This window comes from Dendrobates tinctorius, unplaced genomic scaffold, assembly GCF_039654945.1.
Source record: "Dendrobates tinctorius isolate UK_male_01 unplaced genomic scaffold, ASM3965494v1 ptg000057l, whole genome shotgun sequence".
NCBI classification, from domain to species: domain Eukaryota; kingdom Metazoa; phylum Chordata; class Amphibia; order Anura; family Dendrobatidae; genus Dendrobates; species Dendrobates tinctorius.
Window position 1 is genome coordinate 11,537,299 of NW_027361725.1, and position 22,246 is coordinate 11,559,544.

Below are 22,246 nucleotides of genomic sequence, written 5' to 3' on the forward strand. Positions count from 1 at the left end.
GTGTATGGTGGGCCCCAGATATCATTCTCCAGAGTATCGTGTTCCCCAAAAATTGCTCCCAACCTTTAAAACAATTAAATAAGTCTCCTCGCTAGGGAATCCCTGTACTCTGGACTCCTCGTCATCCCCATCTTCCATCTCTCTGCACTTGGACTGTTTAGGCAGAGGGCGTACAGACGTGATGTCATCGCGCACTTTGACCAGAATGTCACTGTCAGGAAAAGTGTTTGGTTTCTGGGGGCAGTATGGTTGCAAAGCTGAACCTTAAAGGAATGTCCAGAAGGGCACCAACAGGAGTGGAGCCTGCGGCTTAATTGGACTCAACACGGGCAACCTCAACCATGCCATCCACAAAAAAGCTGCACAGATTGCAAGCTTAATTCCGTTAATGAACGAGACTCAGGCATGCCCCTGCGGTCCGCGTCCAGCTTACTAGAGGGACAGGCGAGGCTCTGGCATGCGAGAACGGCCAATAACAGGTCTGTCATGCCCTTACATGTCCGGGGCTGCACACGTGCTACAATGAAAGGACCAGCGTGTATTGCTTACAGGTGCGGATAACACGCTGAACCCCGTTAGTGATGGGGATCTGGGATTACAATTCTTCCGCGCAAACAAGCATTTCCCAGTAAGTGCAGGTCAACCGTAATTCAGGAATTAGGCCTAAACGGCATTCCAGAAAGAATGTGAAAAAATTAAGCGTCCAAACCACAGGTGCTGTAGCTTGCTTAACAGCTGGGCTCCTCTGCTGAATAGAACACAGTTCTTACATAAACAGGCGGCATAGCTTGATTCATGGGTGGCCAACTCTGCTAAGTAGCATACACAGTTACTAGGCCCAAAGTATTAAGTGGTGTAAATGCAGTCAAAAACTGGTTCTTTCATAAACAGGTGGCATAGCTCAGTTCATGGGTGGGCTCCTCTTCTGAGTAGCAGACACAGTTACTAGGCCCAAAAGGATTTTCAGGACAATATGCCGTAAAAAAGTATTAGAAACACACACGGAGTTGCTCCTTCACAGGTGTACTACACCGCTGGCTACCAGACACTGCTACTATGCCCTAAAGCTGTCTATTATCATTGAAAACCATTAGTAATGTGAAATAAAAGATACGCCTTTGTTTAACGAAACGTTCTCGAACGGAAACTCGAACAGACAAATTTTTATTCAAAGTGTTATAGTTCGACGAACGGATAAAACACCACCCAAAACAGCTGGAATTTGAACTTGGCCAACAGTTCCACTCAAACACCACTCATCTGTATTCAGGAGGCAGACTCAGATGGTCTCAGGCACAGTATGAATTCGACAAGATTGCAGAAAGTTGAGAAAGGGTACAGTATCACCGGATAACAGGTATATATAGCATAGTTTAAACATTTAAAATCTCCGTGTTTATTTCCGGAGTCTGACAAAGACACTCACAGCCTCAGTATGGATTAGACAACAATCTAAAAAGTAGAAAAAAGGAAATGTTTTTGAAGCGTACACCAGTATACACTGTTGGGGTATTTTTAAATCTTCATATATATTTCTGTCTCAGTAAGATAGTCCAGACTCTCCGCAAGAGGAAACGAGATAGATAAAAGTACAGACATAAAGTCGAGTGATTGCAGAAATTTAGGAATTACTAATCACGGGAAAAACTCCCGGGAGAATTCTCAGAGGCGATGCTGACCCTCAATTACTTTGTGTGTGGAGACAGCAAAAACAGTTCTTTGTGAAGAAAGGGTTGCTGTATCGCAGTACCGTTGATCCCATCACCATTACTCATCTCCATCAAATTTTGATCACAGGGAGAGATGTAGACATGGTCCTCACTGCGTATCATGATCTGTCAGGTAACTTTGAAGTGCAAAAGACAGAAGCCACAGGCTGTAGGTGATTCTATTGGATTGGCATGAGAGGACACATTTAAAAATGGGGGCAGGAATGTCACACGTCTGTGAGTAGGAAAACCGTGAAAGCTGATGATAACCCACCACTGCATCTCATTGTGAGTCGATGTCCATAACAAATGGAAGCCATTGATCATCTGAAGATAGAGCCCAGCAGGACAGGGCATAGCTATGTTTTAACCATCATCTATCAGTTCACCAAATTTGTAGCGGCAGTCCCAGTGAAGGATTTGACAGCCCAGACTACACAGCGGAGGAGCAGGGAGAGGTAAATATTGCAAATGTTGGGGCCCTGCCCTAGCAACGGGGGCCCAATCGTGGGCGTCGGTACTGGCACTGGGCCCCTCACAGTACGCCGGTGTGTCTGACGGCAGGTGTGCACCCCCACCATCAGAGACACTTGATTGCACTATGAGGGACCCTGTGCCAGTGCCAGTGCCCAAGAGTCAGCCCACCCACCTGTCCAGGGCAATGCCACTCGCACGGTTGCATTCGCTAGGTGGCGACCCCGGCCCAGGGGGGGGGAGGCAGCCCAGTTAGGGAGGTTTAAAAAATGGCATATGTTGATGTTGGACATTCAGCAGCTGCAAATGGAGGAATTTGAGAAGTCCGAGGAAGAGGAGGACAAAGCGAGCCATTTTTCTGGCAACCTATGTGTCATCAGGGGAAGGTGGGACAAAATCCTTTGAAACCCATGCATGGTTCATTTTAATGGTTAGATCATCAACATTTTGGGTCGACAGACGGGTCCTTTTTTCTGTCAGGATTGAGCCAGCAGCACTGAAGACTCTTTCCGATAGCACACTAGCAGCAGGGCAAGAGAGCTCCTGTAAGGCATATTGTGCCAATTCAGGCCAGGCATCCAGTTTAGAGGCCCAATAGTCAAAGGGGAATGACCTGTGAGGGAGAACATCGATATGGGACGAGAAGTAGTTTGTAACCATAGTTGACAACTGCTGTCTCCTGTCACTTTCAATCGATGCAGTATTACCAGTCGTGTGAGCGGGACTTGAAAAATCAGTCCACAACATGGTCATGAAATCCCTGTCTCCAACGCCACTTCTGATGTGTGCACCACGAACACCTATTCCATGTTGCCCCCTAAGGCTCGTTGGAGAACCATCACCGCTTCTGTGTGCTGGGAGTGCCTCAAACGGTTTACCAGAGTTGCTTGTTTGTTAGCCAATATTAGGTCAAGGTTCTCCTGTGGCATGATGTTTTGGAATTTGCCTTTATAGCGTTAGTCCAGGATGCTGGTCAACCAGTAGTCATCATCGTTCATCATTTTGGTAATGCGGGGGTCCCTTTTTAGGATCTGCAAGGCATAATCTGACATGTGGGCCAATGTTCCAGGTGTCAATGATGCACTGTGATTGCTGGGTGGAGGAGCACTTTCTGGCAAATCCACATCCCTCCAGTCATGCACAAACCCTGTACCAGACCTTGCCATGCCAACATTTTCTCTTAACCCACAAGAATCATCCTCCTTCCCTAAATAATAATCCCCATCATCATCCTCCTCCTCCTCTTCCTCTTCTTCCTCCACCTTGTCCAGGAGAGGTCCTGGAGCAGACAATGGCTCACTGTCATCAAGGCTTCCCTCCTCCTCGGCTGCAGATGCCTGCTCCTTAATGTGCGTCAAAGTTTGCATCAGCAGACGCATAAGTGGGATGCTCATGCTTATGATGGCGTCGTCTGCGCTTACCAGTCGTGTGCATTCCTCAAAACACTGAAGGACTTTACAGAGGTCTTTCAGCTTCGACCGCTGCACACCCGACAACTCCATGTCTGCCCTCAAAGTGCCTGGCCGTGTATCCTCCCACAAATGCATTACAGCCTGGCTCTGTTCACACAGCCTCTCACCCATGTGTAGGGTGGAGTTCCACCTTGTTGCAACGTCGATAATTAGGAGGTGCTTGGGAAGTTGGAGCAATCGCTGCAGCTTCTGAATATGACTGGAGTGTATGGGCAACCAGCGGATGTGCGAGCACAGTCTTCGGACCTTCTGAAGCAGGCCTGTTAACTCCGGATAATTATTGAGGAAGCACTGCACCACCAGGTTCAAGGTGTGAGCCAGGCAAGGTATGTGTCGGAGTTTTGAAGGGCTATGGCTGCCACAAAATTCCGGCCGTTTTCACTACCTTGCCTACCTCAAGATGTAGACTGCCCAGCCATGACTCAGTTTGTCGCTGCAAGTATTCGGCCAGTACCTCCGCGGTGTGTCTGTTGTCGCCCAAACACATCATCTTCAACACAGCCTGCTGAGTGGGACACCTCATGTGCAACACTGGCAGCTGCGGATGGAGTGCTCGTGCGACTGCGCTCTGTGGACGAGCTTTCGCTTCTGGAGGAGGAGGAGGCGGGTCGAATGCCTACAGCGAACTGTTTCCTATACCGTGGGCTAGGCAGCACTGTCCCACCGCTGCTGTCCCCTGTGGACCCTGCATCCAGCACATTAACCCAGTGCACAGTGATGGACACGTAACGGCCCTGGCCATGCCTACTGGACCATGCATCTGTTGTGAGGTGCACCTTTCCACTCACTGATTGCTTGATTGCATGGACAATGCAGTCTTTCACATGAAGGTGGAGGGCTGGGATGGCTTTGCGAGAAAAGAAGCGTCGACTGGGTAGGTCATAGCGTGGTACTGCGTAGGCCATAAGTTTGCGGAAAGCTTCGCTTTTAACCAACCGGTAGGGCATCATCTCTAACGAGATTAGTTTGACAATGTGGGCATTCAAACCCAGTGTACGCGGATGAGAGGGTGAGTACTTTCTTGTCCAGCTCATAGTCTCTGGTAGGGTGAGCTGGATTTGAGAGCTGCATATGGTGGAACTAGTGGTGGACATGGCGGACTGAGAGAGGGTTGATGATGGTGATGGAGTTGGTGTTCTTTCTGATAGTCTAGATTCAGTCTTTCGTAGCAATAACATTGTGACTCCCTGACTGCTTTGGCCTTGCAATGACACCTCAACATTTGTTGTTGGTGGTGTGCTAACCGGTGGGCTTACAGTGGGGGAAACGATGTAGCGTTGCTGACTACCTTCATTGAGAGCAGTTGCACATGTGGTACGTGAGGTTTGGTGGTCCATCCACGCTTGCAAGTGCATGGTGGTTAAATGTCTAAGCATGCAACTGGTATTCAAATTTCTCAGATTTTTCCCTCGGCTAAAGGTCTGTTGTGAGCTCATTTTCGGGTTTGCCTCTGGCTTATGGTGAGGGTTATGGAGCTGGCTGTGCTGACAGAGGAGTAGTGAGTTCTCTATCTGGACTCCCTCTGTTGGTGAAGGGAGGTAATGAAGCTGATCTAAATGTCAGAGACCGGCCACCTGAGGAAGAGGACTGCGATTGGACATCAGGAGTTTCTGATTGGATTTATGCAGCCGACTCCCTAGTTTCATGCTGGTGATTTTTCCTGACTGTGGCTCCTGGTTTCCAGTTTGGTTCCTGCCTTCCTAAAGTTAAGTTTTCTCTGCTATTGTTCATATGAGTTTTTGTCTGGTTTACTTAGTTTTTGTGTTCAGCCAGCCCTGCTGGGACTGGGCTGAATCCCCATTTTTGTCTCTGATCAGTTGATCTCTTTTGCTCTGTCTTCAGAATATACCTGAGTGCTGATATAGTGATTTGAAGTCTAGCGACTTCAGGGCCTTTTTCTATCAGACGTGTTGGACATTCTTTTTGGCAGGGTTTTTTGTGCGATTGCAGACAGCAGCTTTTCTTTCCTGTCCTTTCTAGTTAGCGAGGGCCCCATCGTTTGCTCAGCCTATCTTTCTACCTGTGTCTGTGTTTTCATCTTGTTTCACCGACAATACATGTTGGGGGCTGTCTATTGCTTTGGGGTCTGCTCTGGGGCAGTTTAGATTTTCACTTTCTTTCTTTAGGCTTATTTAGTTCTCCGGCCGTGACGAGGCGTCTAGGACCACCGTAGGCACGCTCCCCGGCTACTGCTAGTTGTTGTGGATAGGATCAGGGGTCTGCAATCCGCTAGTTACCAACCTCTTTGGTTTTCTGGGCTTAGCTTGCTTTTTGTTTTTTCCTCCTCGGTGACTCATTCATAACAAGGTCTTTGCGCACTTCTTACAGATAACCTTTGCCTGATCATTAGGATTTTCTTAAAAAAAAGTGCCACACTGCACTCTTCCTACTATGGAAGACATTTTGAGGCCTTGCATGCTGTGCTAATTTGACCGTCTGGCCTAGCTGTCCAGCAACTCTTTTGTTTTTTGTAACCCGTTTTAGGACTGCTCCGGGCCTGCCAGATAATAGCTGTTGCGATGTCGATGCCTGCTGCGGATGCTCCTCCTCCTCTTCTTAGCTATTGGCAGCGGCACCCTCTTCCCCCCAATGGATGCCAATCTGGGTCAACAACTGGGTCATCCATCACCTCCTCTTCAATGTCATGTGCACCTTCCTCTGTGTCACCATGTAAGGTGGTATAGTATGCGGGAAGGGACACCTGAGTTTCATCAGGGTCAGATTCTGGCTCAGTACACTGCGAGGGCAATGTAGTGCTCTGAGTGAATATACCAGCAGATAAATCTAGCACTGGCTGTGCATCAGTGCACTCCATGTCAGATTCTTCTTGGACTGGGTAATTCACGATTTGACTTGATAACCCAGGCATGGTATGTGAAAAGAGCTTCATGGAGTAATCTGTAGTGTGGCCTGCCACATCCTTTACTTTTGGTAGGGGTGAAGGACGCAAGGAAAGGTGTGGTTCCTGACCATGAGCCTCCAATAACGACTTAGTGCTTTTATTTTTTGATAGTTCAGAAGAGGAGGAGATAGAGCTGGAGGCTGTGTCAGCAATGTAAGCCAAAACTTGTTCCTGAAGCTCCGGCTTTAAAAGCGGTTTACCTACTCCCAGAAAAGGGAGCCTTTGAGGCCTTGTGGAGCCAGACAATGACGCAGGCTCAACACCTCCTGCATTAGGTGCTATTGTGCTTTTGCCACTACCAGCAGATCCACCACCACCACCAACACCATCATTACCAGCTGGCAACCCCCGCCCACTTCCACGGCCTCTTCCAACACACTTCCTCATTTTTGGGAAAATGTACCCAAAATACCACCAGCAATATGGTACTGTAAAACAAGATTCAAGGTGTATATAGTATTGGGGAGAATTTGAATCTCCCTACAGACTTGGGGACACTGAACTAATATCTCAGGCCCAGTGTAGATTACACCTCAATATAACAGGCTGAAATTGAATAGTGTATAAAATGTCTATATAGGACTGGGGAGAATTTGAATCTCCCTACAGACTTGAGGACACTGAACTAATATCTCAGGCCCAGTGTAGATTACACCTCAATATAACAGGCTGAAATTGAATAGTGTATAAAATGTCTATATTGGACTGGGGAGAATTTGAATCTCCCTACAGACTTGAGGACACTGAACTATTATCTCAGGCCCAGTGTAGATTACACCTCAATATAACAGGCTGAAATTGAATAGTGTATAAAATGTCTATATAGGACTGGGGAGAATTTGAATCTCCCTACAGACTTGAGGACACTGAACTAATATCTCAGGCCCAGTGTAGATTACACCTCAATATAACAGGCTGAAATTGAATAGTGTATAAAATGTCTATATTGGACTGGGGAGAATTTGAATCTCCCTACAGACTTGAGGACACTGAACTATTATCTCAGGCCCAGTGTAGATTACACCTCAATATAACAGGCTGAAATTGGATGGTGTATAAAATGTCTATATAGGACTGGGGAGAATTTGAATCTCCCTACACTCTTGAGGACACTGAACTATTATCTCAGGCCCAGTGTAGATTACACCTCAATATAACAGGCTGAAATTGGATGGTGTATAAAATGTCTATATAGGACTGGGGAGAATTTGAATCTCCCTTGAGATTTTAGCAAGCTGACAATGATCCTCTCAGTCCCAAGTATGGCAGCAGGCAGCCTAATAAGCAGGACTGCTGCACACAAAATTGTGGAAAAATGAACGCTTGGTAACTCGGCAAAAAAGAGGATGAAAAGTATTTTTGCTTTTAAAAAAGCAGTTTGCACAGCAGTGTGCAAACAGCAACGCAGCTATCAGGGAGCCTTATAAGGCAGCCTAATAACCAACAAAGCTGATGCACCAAAATATAGCCTCCCCTTGCACTGCACACTAACTGCTGTGTTGTACAGGCAAAATCGCTAACAGCAGAAGCAGTTTTATGTATCTTCTTCCCTGCCTAACGCTCTCCCTACAGAAACAGCAGCAGCTCTCCCTTTTCTGAGATCAGCAGAAGTAAGATGGCGGTCGGCGTGCACGCCCTTTTATAGCTCCTGTGACGCCACACAAAGCAAGCCAATCACTTGCATGCCCTTCTCAAAGATGGTGGTGACCGCTGCCTATGTCATCGCGTTGCCCACATTGTGCGTCCTCCATCATTGGCTGAAAAAGTGTGCGCTGAAGCATCATTTGAAACGCGACTTTGGCGCCATGGTCTCCGACCTCGTGGCCGACCTCACACTATGGTCGGGTTTCGTGTCATGAAACCCGACTTTTGCGAAAGTCGGTGACTTTTGAAATTGACCGACCCGTTTCGCTCAACTCTACTCAGTACGTGTGCGAGATGTTTTGCGGCCCGTGCTGCTGTTAAAAAATGGACTTATCAGCATATTTTGCCAACACGGACACTCGGTCTGTGGAAACACACTGACATGTGCATAGAACCATTCACTTGAATGGGCCTACATGTGTAAGTGTCTCTGGTACATGTGAAAACTGTGACCACACTTACAGGACACAGTGACATGTGAAAGAGGCCAGAGACAAGCTTTCTCCTGGTCTCTTATGCTAAGCATACTGCTCACACATTGTATCCCTGACTGGGGAGAGAATAGATGCCTTGTAGGAATGAGAACAGGAAACAGTGTAGGTACCGGGGATACACTGGGACATTCATTTAGAGCTTATTTTTCTCTTGTAATGTCCTTTTAGTCACGAATATACCTGACCTCAGTTCCATTCATATTTCTGGGTTATATCAGGATGGAAAATAAAACTACGCAGAAGACTTGTATCATTATGTTACGTTAAGAGGCTGCAACATTAGAACTCAAGTTTATTTCAATTAGCGTCCATTAAGCAAGAGCCATATAAATCCTTCCCCTGTCTGACCTGCCCTTGTCTCCTATTACAGAATGCTTCTATTTTTTTGGTTTTATGTTTCAAACCTTTCTTAGTTAAAAGTTTACATAAAAAGTTGTCTTTTACCCCTTCGAGACCAGGCCATTATTGCCTAATTTGTCATGTCTAGTGTTGAGCATTCCGATACCGCAAGTATCGGGTATCGGCCGATACTTGCTGTATCGGAATTCCGATACCGACTTCCGATATTTTTTCAATATCGGAAGTCGGCATCGGAATCGTAAGTTCAAAGTTGATTGACAGCCTGACGTCATCATGATGCGCGGTGTGTGCGCATCATGATGCGCCGTCATTTCGGGCCTTCCGGGGGTCTCTGCCGGCCTGCCGGGGGGCTGTGTGGACTGCCCGGGGTCTGTACCGGCCTGCCGGGGGGCTGTGCCGGCCTGCCGGTGGTCTGTGCACCCTGTGGGGGTCTGTACCGGCCTGCCGGTGGTCTGTGCACCCTGTGGGGGTCTGTACCGGCCTGCCGGGGGGCTGTGCCGGCCTGCCGGGGGGCTGTGCTGATGTCCGGGGGTCTGTGCAAGCATCATCCGATGGGACAACAAGTCCCATCTGGCGATGCCTGCTACCATGACAGTGATTGACACATTAGCCAATGATGGGACAGTAGTAGTCCCATCATCCGGCTAATGTGTTAAATGTAAAAAAAAAAAAAAAAAAAATACTACATACATACTACATACATACTACATACATACTACATGCTACATACATACTACATATATACTACATGCATGCTACATACATACTACATGCTACATACATACTACATATATACTACATGCATGCTTCCTACTACATGCTACATACATACTACATATATACTACATGCATGCTACATACATACTACATACATACTACATGCATGCTACATACATACTACATGCTACATACATACCACATATATACTACATGCATGCTACATACATACTACATGCTACATACATACTACATATATACTACATGCATGCTACATACATACTACATGCTACATACATACTACATATATACTACATATATACTACATGCATGCTACATACATACTGCATGCTACATGCATGCTACATACATACTACATGCTACATACATACCACATACATACTACATATATACTACATACATACTACATACATGCTACATGCTACATGCTACATACATACTACATATATACTACATGCATGCTACATACATACTGCATGCTACATGCATGCTACATACATACTACATACATACTACATGCTACATACATACCACATATATACTACATACATACAATACATTCATACAATACATACATAGACATACAGTACATATAACATAGAGTAACATACTTACCAATACTTGTCACATTGTTCCCCGAAGCCATTGTCTTTTCCGGAATAAATATTAACATAACAAACCACAAAAATACTCACCCACGATCCGAAGCAGTCCACGAGTGTGTCCCACGACGATCTTGGGTAGAGAACTGCAGCATCAGATGATGCTGCCGTTCTCTACGGGCTGCAGGAATCCAATGACGGAAGGTAGGTATCCTTCCGCACTGTATTCCTCTGCCACTTAAAAAAAAAAAAGTCCCTAGTCTCACTTTATGCCATTGCTGCGTGGGAAATTCCCACACAGCAATGGCATAAAGTGAGACTAGGGACTTTTTTTTTTTTAAGTGGCGGAGGAATACAGTGCGGAAGGATACCTACCTTCCGTCATTGGATTCCTGCAGCCCGTAGAGAACGGCAGCATCATCTGATGCTGCAGTTCTCTACCCAAGATCGTCGTGGGACACACTCGTGGACTGCTTCGGATCGTGGGTGAGTATTTTTGTGGTTTGTTATGTTAATATTTATTCCGGAAAAGACAATGGCTTCGGGGAACAATGTGACAAGTATTGGTAAGTATGTTACTCTATGTTATATGTACTGTATGTCTATGTATGTATTGTATGAATGTATTGTATGTATGTAGTATATATGTGGTATGTATGTAGCATGTAGTATGTATGTAGTATGTATGTAGCATGCATGTAGCATGCAGTATGTATGTAGCATGCATGTAGTATATATGTAGTATGTATGTGGTATGTATGTAGCATGTAGTATGTATGTAGCATGCATGTAGTATGTATGTAGTATGTATGTAGCATGCATGTAGCATGCAGTATGTATGTAGCATGCATGTAGTATATATGTAGTATATATGTAGTATGTATGTAGCATGTAGTATGTATGTAGAATGCATGTAGTATATATGTAGTATGTATGTAGCATGTAGTATGTATGTAGCATGCATGTAGTATATATATGGTATGTATGTGGTATGTATGTAGCATGTAGTATGTATGTAGCATGCATGTAGTATGTATGTAGTATGTATGTAGCATGCATGTAGTATATATGTAGTATGTATGTAGCATGTAGTATGTAGCATGCATGTAGTATATATGTAGTATGTAGCATGTAGTATGTATGTAGCATGCATGTAGTATATATGTAGTATATATGTAGCATGTAGTATGTATGTAGCATGTAGTATGTATGTAGCATGCATGTAGTATATATGTAGTATGTATGTAGCATGTAGTATATATGTAGCATGCATGTAGTATATATGTAGTATGTATGTAGCATGTAGTATGTATGTAGCATGCATGTAGTATATATGTAGTATGTAGCATGTAGTATGTATGTATGTAGCATGCATGTAGTATATATGTAGTATGTATGTAGCATGTAGTATGTATGTAGCATGCATGTAGTATATATGTAGTATGTATGTAGCATGTAGTATGTATGTAGCATGCATGTAGTATATATGTAGTATGTATGTAGCATGTAGTATGTATGTAGCATGCATGTAGTATATATGTAGTATGTAGCATGTAGTATGTATGTATGTAGCATGCATGTAGTATGTATGTGGTATGTATGTAGCATGTAGTATGTATGTAGCATGCATGTAGTATGTATGTAGTATGTATGTAGTATGTATGTAGCATGCATGTAGTATGTATGTAGTATATATGTGGTATGTATGTAGCATGCAGTATGTATGTAGCATGCATGTAGTATATATGTAGTATGTATGTAGTATATATGTAGTATGTATGTTGCATGTAGTATTTATGTAGTTTGAATGTAGCATGTATGTAGTATGAATGTAGCATGTATGTAGTATGTAGTATGCATGTTGTATGTATGTAGCATGTATGTAGCATGTAATTTTTTTTTTTTTTTTTTTTTTACATTCACCACATTAGCCGGATGATGGGACTACTACTGTCCCATCATTGGCTAATGTGTCAATCACTGTCATGGTAGCAGGCATCGCCCGATGGGACTTGTAGTCCCATCGGACGATGCCTGCACAGACCCCCGAAGCCTGCACAGACCCCCGGCAGGCCGGCACAGCCCCCCGGCAGGCCGGCACAGCCCCCCGGAGCCTGCACAGACCACTGGCAGGCCGGCACAGCCCCCCGGCAGGCTGGCACAGCCCCCCGGCAGGCCGGCACAGCCCACCGGAGCCTGCACAGCCCCCCGGCAGGCCGGCACAGACCACCGGAGCCTGCACAGACCCCCTGGCAGGCCGGCACAGCCCCCCGAAAGGCCCGTACAGACCCCAGAGAGGCTGTACAAGGCAAAAACAGGGTTTTTCTTATTCCGATACCGGAAGTCCCATAGACTTGAATGGGACTTCCGGTATCGGAATCGGCGATACCGATACTTTTTTTAACGATCGGCCGATCCATTCCGATCCGATACTTTGAAGTATCGGACGGTATCGCTCAACTCTAGTCATGTCTGATACATCTCAGGATCTCTGTGATGACTGTAGCATGTTAGAAAGAAACAACCGAGATCGGAGAGTTCTTTGATGTCCATCATCAGAAAGCCAAAGTAGTAGAGTGCAGCCTCTTAAAGGGTTAATTAATGGTGGCGTCTGCCCCGAATACCCTGAGAATAGAATAATAACAAAGAGCTCTCTCTGGAGGACCAAGCATGTGTATTGATTTCTATAGCCACTGTGTAATACCTCTTTTGGCCTGCAGAGGCACTGCAGGGAGTCTGGACACCTTTTGCTAGCTGGTTTTGCCTTCAGATCCCCTTTAACAGAAAACAGATGGTCCTCACAATGTTATTTTCTTTCCAGTTGTCATAAAAACTTTTTTCTTTAATAGGGACCTACAATGCGGTGACACTGGCATTTTTTTTTAACTCTAGCCATAAAGATATCAATGTCAGGTGAAGTCGGCAGGTTGGGTGGTGCTGCTGCTGAAGCAATTGTGCGATGCCTGACATCTCTCCTGCGTAGGAGCCTAAGACTACATTCACACATCCAGTATTTGGAAAGTTTTTTACCCCAGTGTTTTAAGCCAAAACCAGAAGTAGGTGATAAATGCAGAAGTGGTGACGTGTTTCTATTATTCTTTTCCTCTGACCGTTCTACTCCTGGATTTGGCTTACAAATACTGGGGTAAAAAAAAAATCAGCAAATACTCAATGTGTGCACATGGCCTTAAAAGGAAGATGTCATCAGAAAATGACTTATTGTTTCTATGTAATGTAACAAGTATATAGACACCTTCAGAGGCATTTTTTTTATTAATGCATTAATTTTTGAACTAAAGGTCGTTTTTGCTCTTTAGTTTCCTTGGAAATTTGCACCGTTTGCATTCTATAGCCTCTGTGTTGCAATTTCTATTGCTGGCTGAATAGTGAGTTAACTGAGATCCCATAAAAGAGCTCTTTCTTACAGGAGACAGTGTTAATTTACGTTCCTATGATGAGCTTTTAGTGAATTTTTGATGTTACCGATTTTCTGCCTCATTTCTCGCTCATTAAGTAAAATAGGTTACTTGCATTTTTTTTAAAAAAATCTGCAGTGCAAAAAAATTCACCAAAAACTCATTGTGGGAATGTAGCCTTAATGTTTTCACTTTATTTTTCAGAGCTCCTCTCAGCTGATTTATGACTACAAACTTAGAATGAACTTTCTGATGGTTCTCAGTTAACTCATTCTGTAGCCAGTAATACAGGGTAACAAATACCCTATACAAGCTAAATAGTGGAAAATTTGTAACAATTTCCAATTACAACTAGAGATGGGTGAACCCCAACAGTAAAGATCCCATTCTGTACTGTGTCGCAACTGGTGGTTATCTAAGTATTGGCCTAAGGGCATATTGATAGTAAAGGACATGGGCACTCTGTTTCCAGGGTACTTACTGAGAAGGACCGGTATATTGAAAGGTTTTATGGATATGGACTGTCACACTTGCTGTTCCAGCTCCCTTAACCGAAAAGGGACGGCTCTAAGAAAGAGGCAACGAGGACAACTTGCCACAAGTGTTTTATAAATGATGTTTAAACTGCCTTGTCTATGTACTAACTTTTCTTTTTGAGGTCTGACATGGCCAGGGATGACCATGATTAAAGTGTGGAGGAATGTACTGGTGGTGGAAGCTCATGGATTGCTTCCGGACCCCCAAGAGTTAAATGTGTTTATGTACTTGACTTGTATATGGTACAGGTAGAATAGCCCATGGGGCTGCAGTTAGCTGGGACAGGGTTAACTATAGTGGCCAACCCAGATGGAAGGAGGAACTGAGTGTTAGAAACAGAGGCAGGAAGTGACAGTTCAGTTAATATGAGGGCAGTAGTGCATATGCAACAGGAATAGTGAGCTGCTAGGGACAACGTGAGCTCAATATTCGGGAGAGCAGATTGCCATAATACCTTCCATGTGATTCTGTCTAATGGTGAAGGGCAACCTCAAGGTGGATGTCGGAGGCCAGGGCACACTCAGCTTGCAAAGTTAGATAGAAAAATGGACTTAGATTACATAGGGTGGAAGGTATAACAATCCAGAAATGCTGCTAAAGGTGAGGAAGAACCCCAAGGGCTAGGAAAGCCAGAAAGAAGGATAGGCTACCTATCCCGAGAACCAAGTCTAAAGTTGTATCCAGTACCTGTGGGAAAGATGATGACCTATTGGGCCTTATCCTTTAAACCTACTTGTAAATATTGTACACACTGCCATTCTATAAGTAAAAGTTTGTTTTTTATTAACCACGTGTCTCCTGGACTGTTTGCTGCCCTGGTTCCAGAAAAAAGATTGCTTGACTCAGAAAAATTCTGCTAGCTAGAAGCAAGTGGAAAGCACCATATACACAGTAGTACACTAGGACTGAGACACCCCTTGTCTGTAAGATACCAGAGCGAGTGGAAACCAGAGCTCAACCACTACTACCTCGCTTGGGCATCTTGCATACACATTGAGTATTTGCAGTAGTTTTCTTTTTAATTAAAGGGTGTTGGCCTGAAAAACGCTGCGTAAAATACTATTGTTTTTGGTATGTTTTTGTGATGCATTTTTACTTATGCCCTTTCATTTAAATGGGTGAAAAATGCTGCAAAAACGCTGAAAGAATTAACAAGCGGCAGATATAAAACTGCTTCAAATCTGCAATGAAAAAATAAGCTGCCTGTGCATGAGATGTCAGAAATCTTTCACTTTTGTTCATTGAAACTGCGAGGAAACAATGCAATAAAAATGAGATGTCTGAACAAGCCCTTATATTCACCACTCCTGAGCTTTTCTTATAAGGCTTCGTTTCCACAATGAGTTTTTGGAGAGTTTTTTATGCTGCTTATTTTTAAAAAAAGCAAGTAACCTATTTTACATATTGGGTGCCTAAATAGTGCAGAATATTTGCATCAAAACTCACCAAAAGCTCATCGTAGGAATGTAGCCTAACTGTTCCTGTGCCACTGCTACCCACCACACCCTCTTCTTGGTTTCTCTTCATCCTTTTCTTCTCCCTCCAGGTTTTGTGGCAGGCAGTGCTTCCACTAAGCCCCATAATGTCATGTAGGGCTTGGTGAGACATGTGGATGTCAGTGATGTGCACCACACCCTAGTTAGTCCTCTTTGGTCAGACCTCATCTGTAATATTGTGTCCAGTTTTGGGCACCACATTTTAAAAAAGACATCAACAAACTGGAGCAAGTTCAGAAAAGAGCGACCAGAATGGTGACCGGTCTGCAAACCCTGTCTTATGAGGAAAGGTTGCAGGATTTGGGAATTTTTAGTTTGCAAAAGAGAAGACTGAGAGGAGACTTAATAGCTGTCTACAAATATCTAAAGGGCTGTCACATTGTAGAAGGATCAACTTTATTCTCATTTGCACAAGGAAAGACTAGAAGCAATGGGATGAAGCTGAATGGGAGGAGACACAGATTAGATATTAGAAAAAACTTTTTGACAGTAAGAGTGATCAATGAGTGGAACATGCTGCCACGAGAAGTGGTGAGTTCTCCTTCAATGGAAGTCTTCAAACAGAGGTTGGACAGACATCTGTCTGGGATGATTTAGCGAATCCTGCTTTGAGCAGGGGTTTAGACCAGATGGCCCAGGAGGTCCCTTCCAACTCTACGATTCTATGATTCTATGTGGCATGCGACATTGATGTGCATTGTGCCCCACTTGCCTGAAGATCCGGAGAGATAGGATGAAGATTCGATGACTGGAGCATTGGATGAGGGGTCAGTGGTGGTGGTAGGGTTAAGGAGAAGAGACTATAAGACTTTATTGCAGAAGAAACTGGGGAACAGTTTATCGTGTGGTTACATCCTGATGAAGAAGTCAGAAGACTTTGAAACACGTTGATAATAAGATAAACATCGAATCTACCTTGTTTCCTGAATTTTTCTTTTGAATCTCCATCAACAAAGCAGAGAATCCACATAATCTGCTTCTCTTCTGGCATATAAGAGTTCATTTATGTTTTTTTTTTAATCCTTTCTGACCACTCAGAATCTAGCAAAGTGGTGTCCAGCCAAATATTGTCTAAAATTTGGTCTCATCTGAATCTCCAAATTTTGGAAAATTCTAAAACAATTTGATCTCCTTGGAATCCATTCGCTCGTCTCTGTAATCCTTGGAACATTTTTTTGGCTGATCTTAAGTTTACCCGCGAGTCTTTCACATTGTAATTCTTTATGTTCAATCTATTTTATTGAGCATTTTACAAACAAAGAATATATTATATGCAAACAGATAATATATAGAATCATAGAAAATATCTAGTATTCAAAAATGAGAATACAACCATCTAACAGTAAATCAAACATACCATGGTAGACAATAACAGTAGCCATATGGCGAACGCCAACAAGGTATTCAAGAGAGGAAGTATCTCACATCGTAATTCTTTGACTTGAGGGTTTACATTTGATGTTTCGTGAGGGGAATTTCTCTTTCATGGAGATGAATTTTCCCGGAGGCTTTGGCAAGAAAAAATAAAGAAATAAAAATTTGACGTATATAAAAATCTGCTAAAATATGGCTAAAGGTTGACTTTTCTTCCAGCCTTGGCTCGTAAAAGCCTAAGTTTTGGGTCTTCGGCATTCGGCACCTCCTTCTGACACATAAAACAGTGCCTATTACCTAACATGTGGTGTCACTTGGCTCTCAGCGATTTGCACTCTTCCGTTACATGAATATGTCAACAGCAAGGCAAGAAGTCGATTTTGCTTTGAGAAAAGTGTCTTTGTATCTGCTCATTCCACAGGCTACACACAAAGCCCTCTCTTAGGGCACTGTCAAAATCACTTTGGAGGCTGCGCGACTGTGTGACAAGTGCTTGCTCTCCACTACAAACCACTACACTCGCTCTCTCCATTCTGGCCGAGCGGTTGGATTACAAAAAATATATTACTATCTGTAGTTTACAGCTTGGAAACTAGTTATTGATTTCCAAATATATTGTAGAACCAAAACAGTAATTAAAAAAATATATAGAATAAAAAAAAATATATATATATAATTAGATTTTATGATGATGACTTAGCTTGGGCCGCTGCGTGAGGAACACAAAAGCAGCAAACAAAAAGACAATACCACCTATTTGTCTAAACAATGAATTAATAATTATAATTATATAAATATTTGCGCTAAAAAAGTGTGTCCTAAAATCCAAAGACAAAACACCCTAAAGTATAACATGCAATATCCATAAAAAATAATAAATAAAGATAAAGCACTACTATGCCTAAAGAAATGGGCTCGGAGTGATTTTAAGATAAAGCACAATTATGTTAACCAGACGAGTACCTTTCAACACCTGAATAGAGCCATGTTCAAACGGTGCTCTATCATCCCAATCCAAGGCTGAGTACACAGAGTGGCTGCTCCCACTGAAAGCCAAAGGTCGTGCTGAAAAATTGTCCCGTTATAGTCCAAGTGAAGGAACCTCCAAAATTGGTATCAAAGGTTAATGATAAAATGTCACTGATGTGATGACAGGTAAAGGACGATGTCCCGGCCGGTGACAATCGTCCACCTTGTTAACAGAATCGCGCCGCAGCTCAGCGACAGACGTGCTGTGTGAAAGCTGCAAGCCGGCAAGGAACAGGACCTTGCGTGACGTCACAATCATGTGATGAGTCACGTGATCAGCTAAGGAGCGCTAGAAGGACCAAATTTCCTATGCGTTTCAGAAGACTACAGTTTCCCTGATGAAGTGACATTTCATCTTTCAGTGGGAGCAGCCACTCTGTGTACTCAGCCTTGGATTGGGATGATAGAGCACTGTTTGAACATGGCTCTATTCAGGTGTTGAAAGGTACTCGTCTGGTTAACATAATTGTGCTTTATCTTAAAATCACTCCGAGCCCATTTCTTTAGGCATAGTAGTGCTTTATCTTTATTTATTATTTTTATGGATATTGCATGTTATACTTTAGGGTGTTTTGTCTTTGGATTTTAGGACACACTTTTTTAGTGCAAATATTTATTTTATTATAATAATTAGATTTTAGTTTTGAAAACTCAATTTCCAATATTTTTAAATATTCAACCCAACCTTCATGGTTTCTGCTTAACTCCTTAAGATAATTTACATTTTCGCATTTTCATTTTTTTTCCTCCATAGTTTTTTCTATTATTATTTTCCCGCTGAGCCAAATAAGTCTTATTTTTCCTAGTTTCAAAAGACATCTTTCTTTTTACCAAACAAAGTGCTTGAAAATTAGGGGAAAAAAAATGCGGTGAAATGGTGAAAATCAGAATTTTTCCATTTTTTTCTGGCTTTTTACTTTTTGTTTTACTTTACGTTTACTGTTCAGTAAGAAATGATTTTTTAGGCCAGTCCGATAATGGCAATACCAACATTTATGGATTGGTGTGGTTTTTTTAACTATTTTAATAGATTAAAAAAATTCTGACCTTTGCAGAAAAATTTTTTTGCTTGTGCGGCCACTTTCAGAGACCCGTAACTATTTTTCATTTTCTCGTCAATTAACCTGTATAAATACATACATTATTGAGTGCTGAGATGGTATTTTTAATTATGCCATTTTGGGGAACATACTACATTTTGATCGCCATTTATTGCATTTTTCGTGAGGGGTTCAGTGACAAAGAGACAATTTTAGCATTTTGTTTTCATTATTACCTTTACTGCGCAGGTAAAAAATACTCCAAAGAAACATTCTTATTCCATTACTGTTAGTACAGAGATAATGTCTCATTGAGTCTCACTTTGTGGAGACGACTCTCATTGAAACTGAGAAAAATGAGGAAAAACAGAGTCCAGATCCATCTTAAGCAATATACATTTTATTAGTAGCGAAAGGCACATAACAGAGAAACAGGACAGTGAAAAATAGTAAAATGGGCAATTATATAAGTAACCCGGAGCCAAAGAGAAAAACAGGCCAGCAGCTTGATGGTAAATATTTAATCTCTCAAAAACACTCCAGAAAAAATTGTGCAATTGAATAGTATTATTAATAGTGTTGAGCATTCCGATACCGCAAGTATCGGGTATCGGCCGACATTAGCGGTATCGGAATTCCGATACTGACTTCCGATACTTTTGTCATATCGGATTCCGGAATCGGAATCGGAAGTTCCCATCATGCTATGAGCTTGCTTGCTTTGATTAAGCCAATGGGAATCCTCCGAAGTGTGGGCACATCCTGTTAGGCATGTTAACTATTGGCATGGCTGTGATTGGCTGCCGAAATGATGTCATGATGCACTATAAAAGCCACCGCAGCCGCCATTTCTGGTTCACTCTGCTGTGAATTCAGTTAGGGACAGGCTGCTGTAGAAGACTGTGAGGGACAGTTAGAAATAGCGATTCCACCAAACATCTAGTGCTTTACCCAGGCTACATAAACCACCACTGTAGCCTTCTTTGCCCTAGCAGCAGTGTTCACAGCTGTCTGCAAGGGCTGTGTGAGTGCAGCTCACGCTGTGGAGTGGGTCCTGCAGCCACGTCAGGTTGTAGGCTGCCCAGCGTGCCTCACTGCTGCCTCATACATCTTTTAATTTTTGAGCTGCATTTTTTACATAATTTCAATCTAGTGTGCTTCCATCCGTATCCATATACGTTGGTTGCAAACACTAGTAGTAGACAGCGGAGCCTTTCTGCAGCCTTTCAGTGCTAGTGTCCACTTTGCTGCACTGTTCACGGCTGTCTGAGAGGTCTCTGACTGTGTGTGAGTGCAGCTCACGCTGAGTAGTGTGTCCTGCAGCTACGTCTGGTTGTAGGACGCTCAGCGTGTCACTGCCTCACACATTTTTCTTTTATTGCAGCTCATTTTTTCTTCTATTAGTGTGCATCCATCCGTCTCCATCTACGGTGGTTGTAAACACTATATAGGAGTACACAGCGGAGCCTTTCTGCAGTCTGTCAGTGCCAGTGCCCACTTAGCTGCACTGTTCACGGCTGTCTGAGAGGTCTCTGACTGTGTGTGAGTGCAGCTCACGCAGAGTAGAGTGTCCTGCAGCTACGTCTGGTTGTAGGACGCTCAACGTGCGTCACTGCCTCACACATATTTGTCTTTGAGTGCAGCTCATTTTTTCTTCTCCTATTAGTGTGCATCCATCCGTATCCATCAACATTGGTTGGTTGCAAACACTATATAGGAGTAGATAGAGGAGCCTTTTTTTCTGGCTTGTGCCCTGCCGGCGCAGCCAGATTAGTATTACCCAATTTTTTTGGAGCCTCATCTTTTGCATTGTAGGTTACCTGCCTGCATTGTAATAGCTCCAAAAAGTTGGTGATACTATCAGTTTCAATTCTTTGTTCACATACTTTGAGTTTGTTTCCAACAAAGAAACCACAAAAAAAGTTCACCAAACACTACATTTGGAACTTGTGTAGGCCACATCAGCTCCTATTAAAGTGTAGTCCACACACACACACTTCATAAAATTAGTGTTTCTTGTACCTGTAACCAGCTGTTCAGGAATAAGCACACTAAGGCCCCCCTTTGTACTTTTCTGCCTATCTTAAGCAGTCTGGCAAGATGAAGAAGGCAGGGAGTAAGGCGCGTGGGCGTGGGCGTGGCGTTTCAGCAGGGAGAGGACGTGGGGATTCTGCAGGGAGAGGACGTGGGGATTCTGCAGGTAGAGGACGTCGGGATTCTGGGCCTGCTGCGGGCACCAGTGGATCAGCATCCCCCAGTTTTAGCAGGCAACAGTCCTTTATGCGCAGCTTTGTAGGACCTCAACGTACCCCACTGCTGCGGGAGGAACAAATTGAAGCCGTTGTCGGATGGATGGCAGCTAACGCATCGACTTCAATTACTTCCACAGCCTCTCAGGACCAGAGCACCGAAGAGCAACCATCTGTCTCTTCACCACCTGCCAAAGTGCCCAGGCAGTCAGAGAGACATGGACAGGAGCCATCACAGTCTCTACTTCTGTTCTCGGAATCTGTTGGCTTGGAAAGAGGGGGCCAGCCAAGCAGCATTCCTGAATGTGAAGAAGAGGGAGTATGCAGTGATGCGCAACTTCTTTGTCCCTCTGAATCTGAAGAGCCGAGTGGGCCAGTGCCTATGGTCAGCACACCCCAGTACGCATCAGATGATGACGAGACTCAGTTGCCACTTTCTGGTGCGTACGGTGCTGGCGAGACAACCCCGGAGAAGCAGCTGTTTGAAGAGGGGAGGGAAGATGATGAGGTCCTTGACCCATCATGGCGTGAGGAACAGGAAGGTGGTGGGAGCAGCTCGGAGGAAGAGATTCCCCTACCGGCCAAAACAGGAGGCAGAGGGAGGGGGAAGACTTGGTTGCCTGTACCCTCCACTTCGACACCCGTTAGGAGCATTCCTCATTCCAAAGGCAAAACAGGCGCTCCCAAGAGTTGCAGTGCGTGGTCCTTTT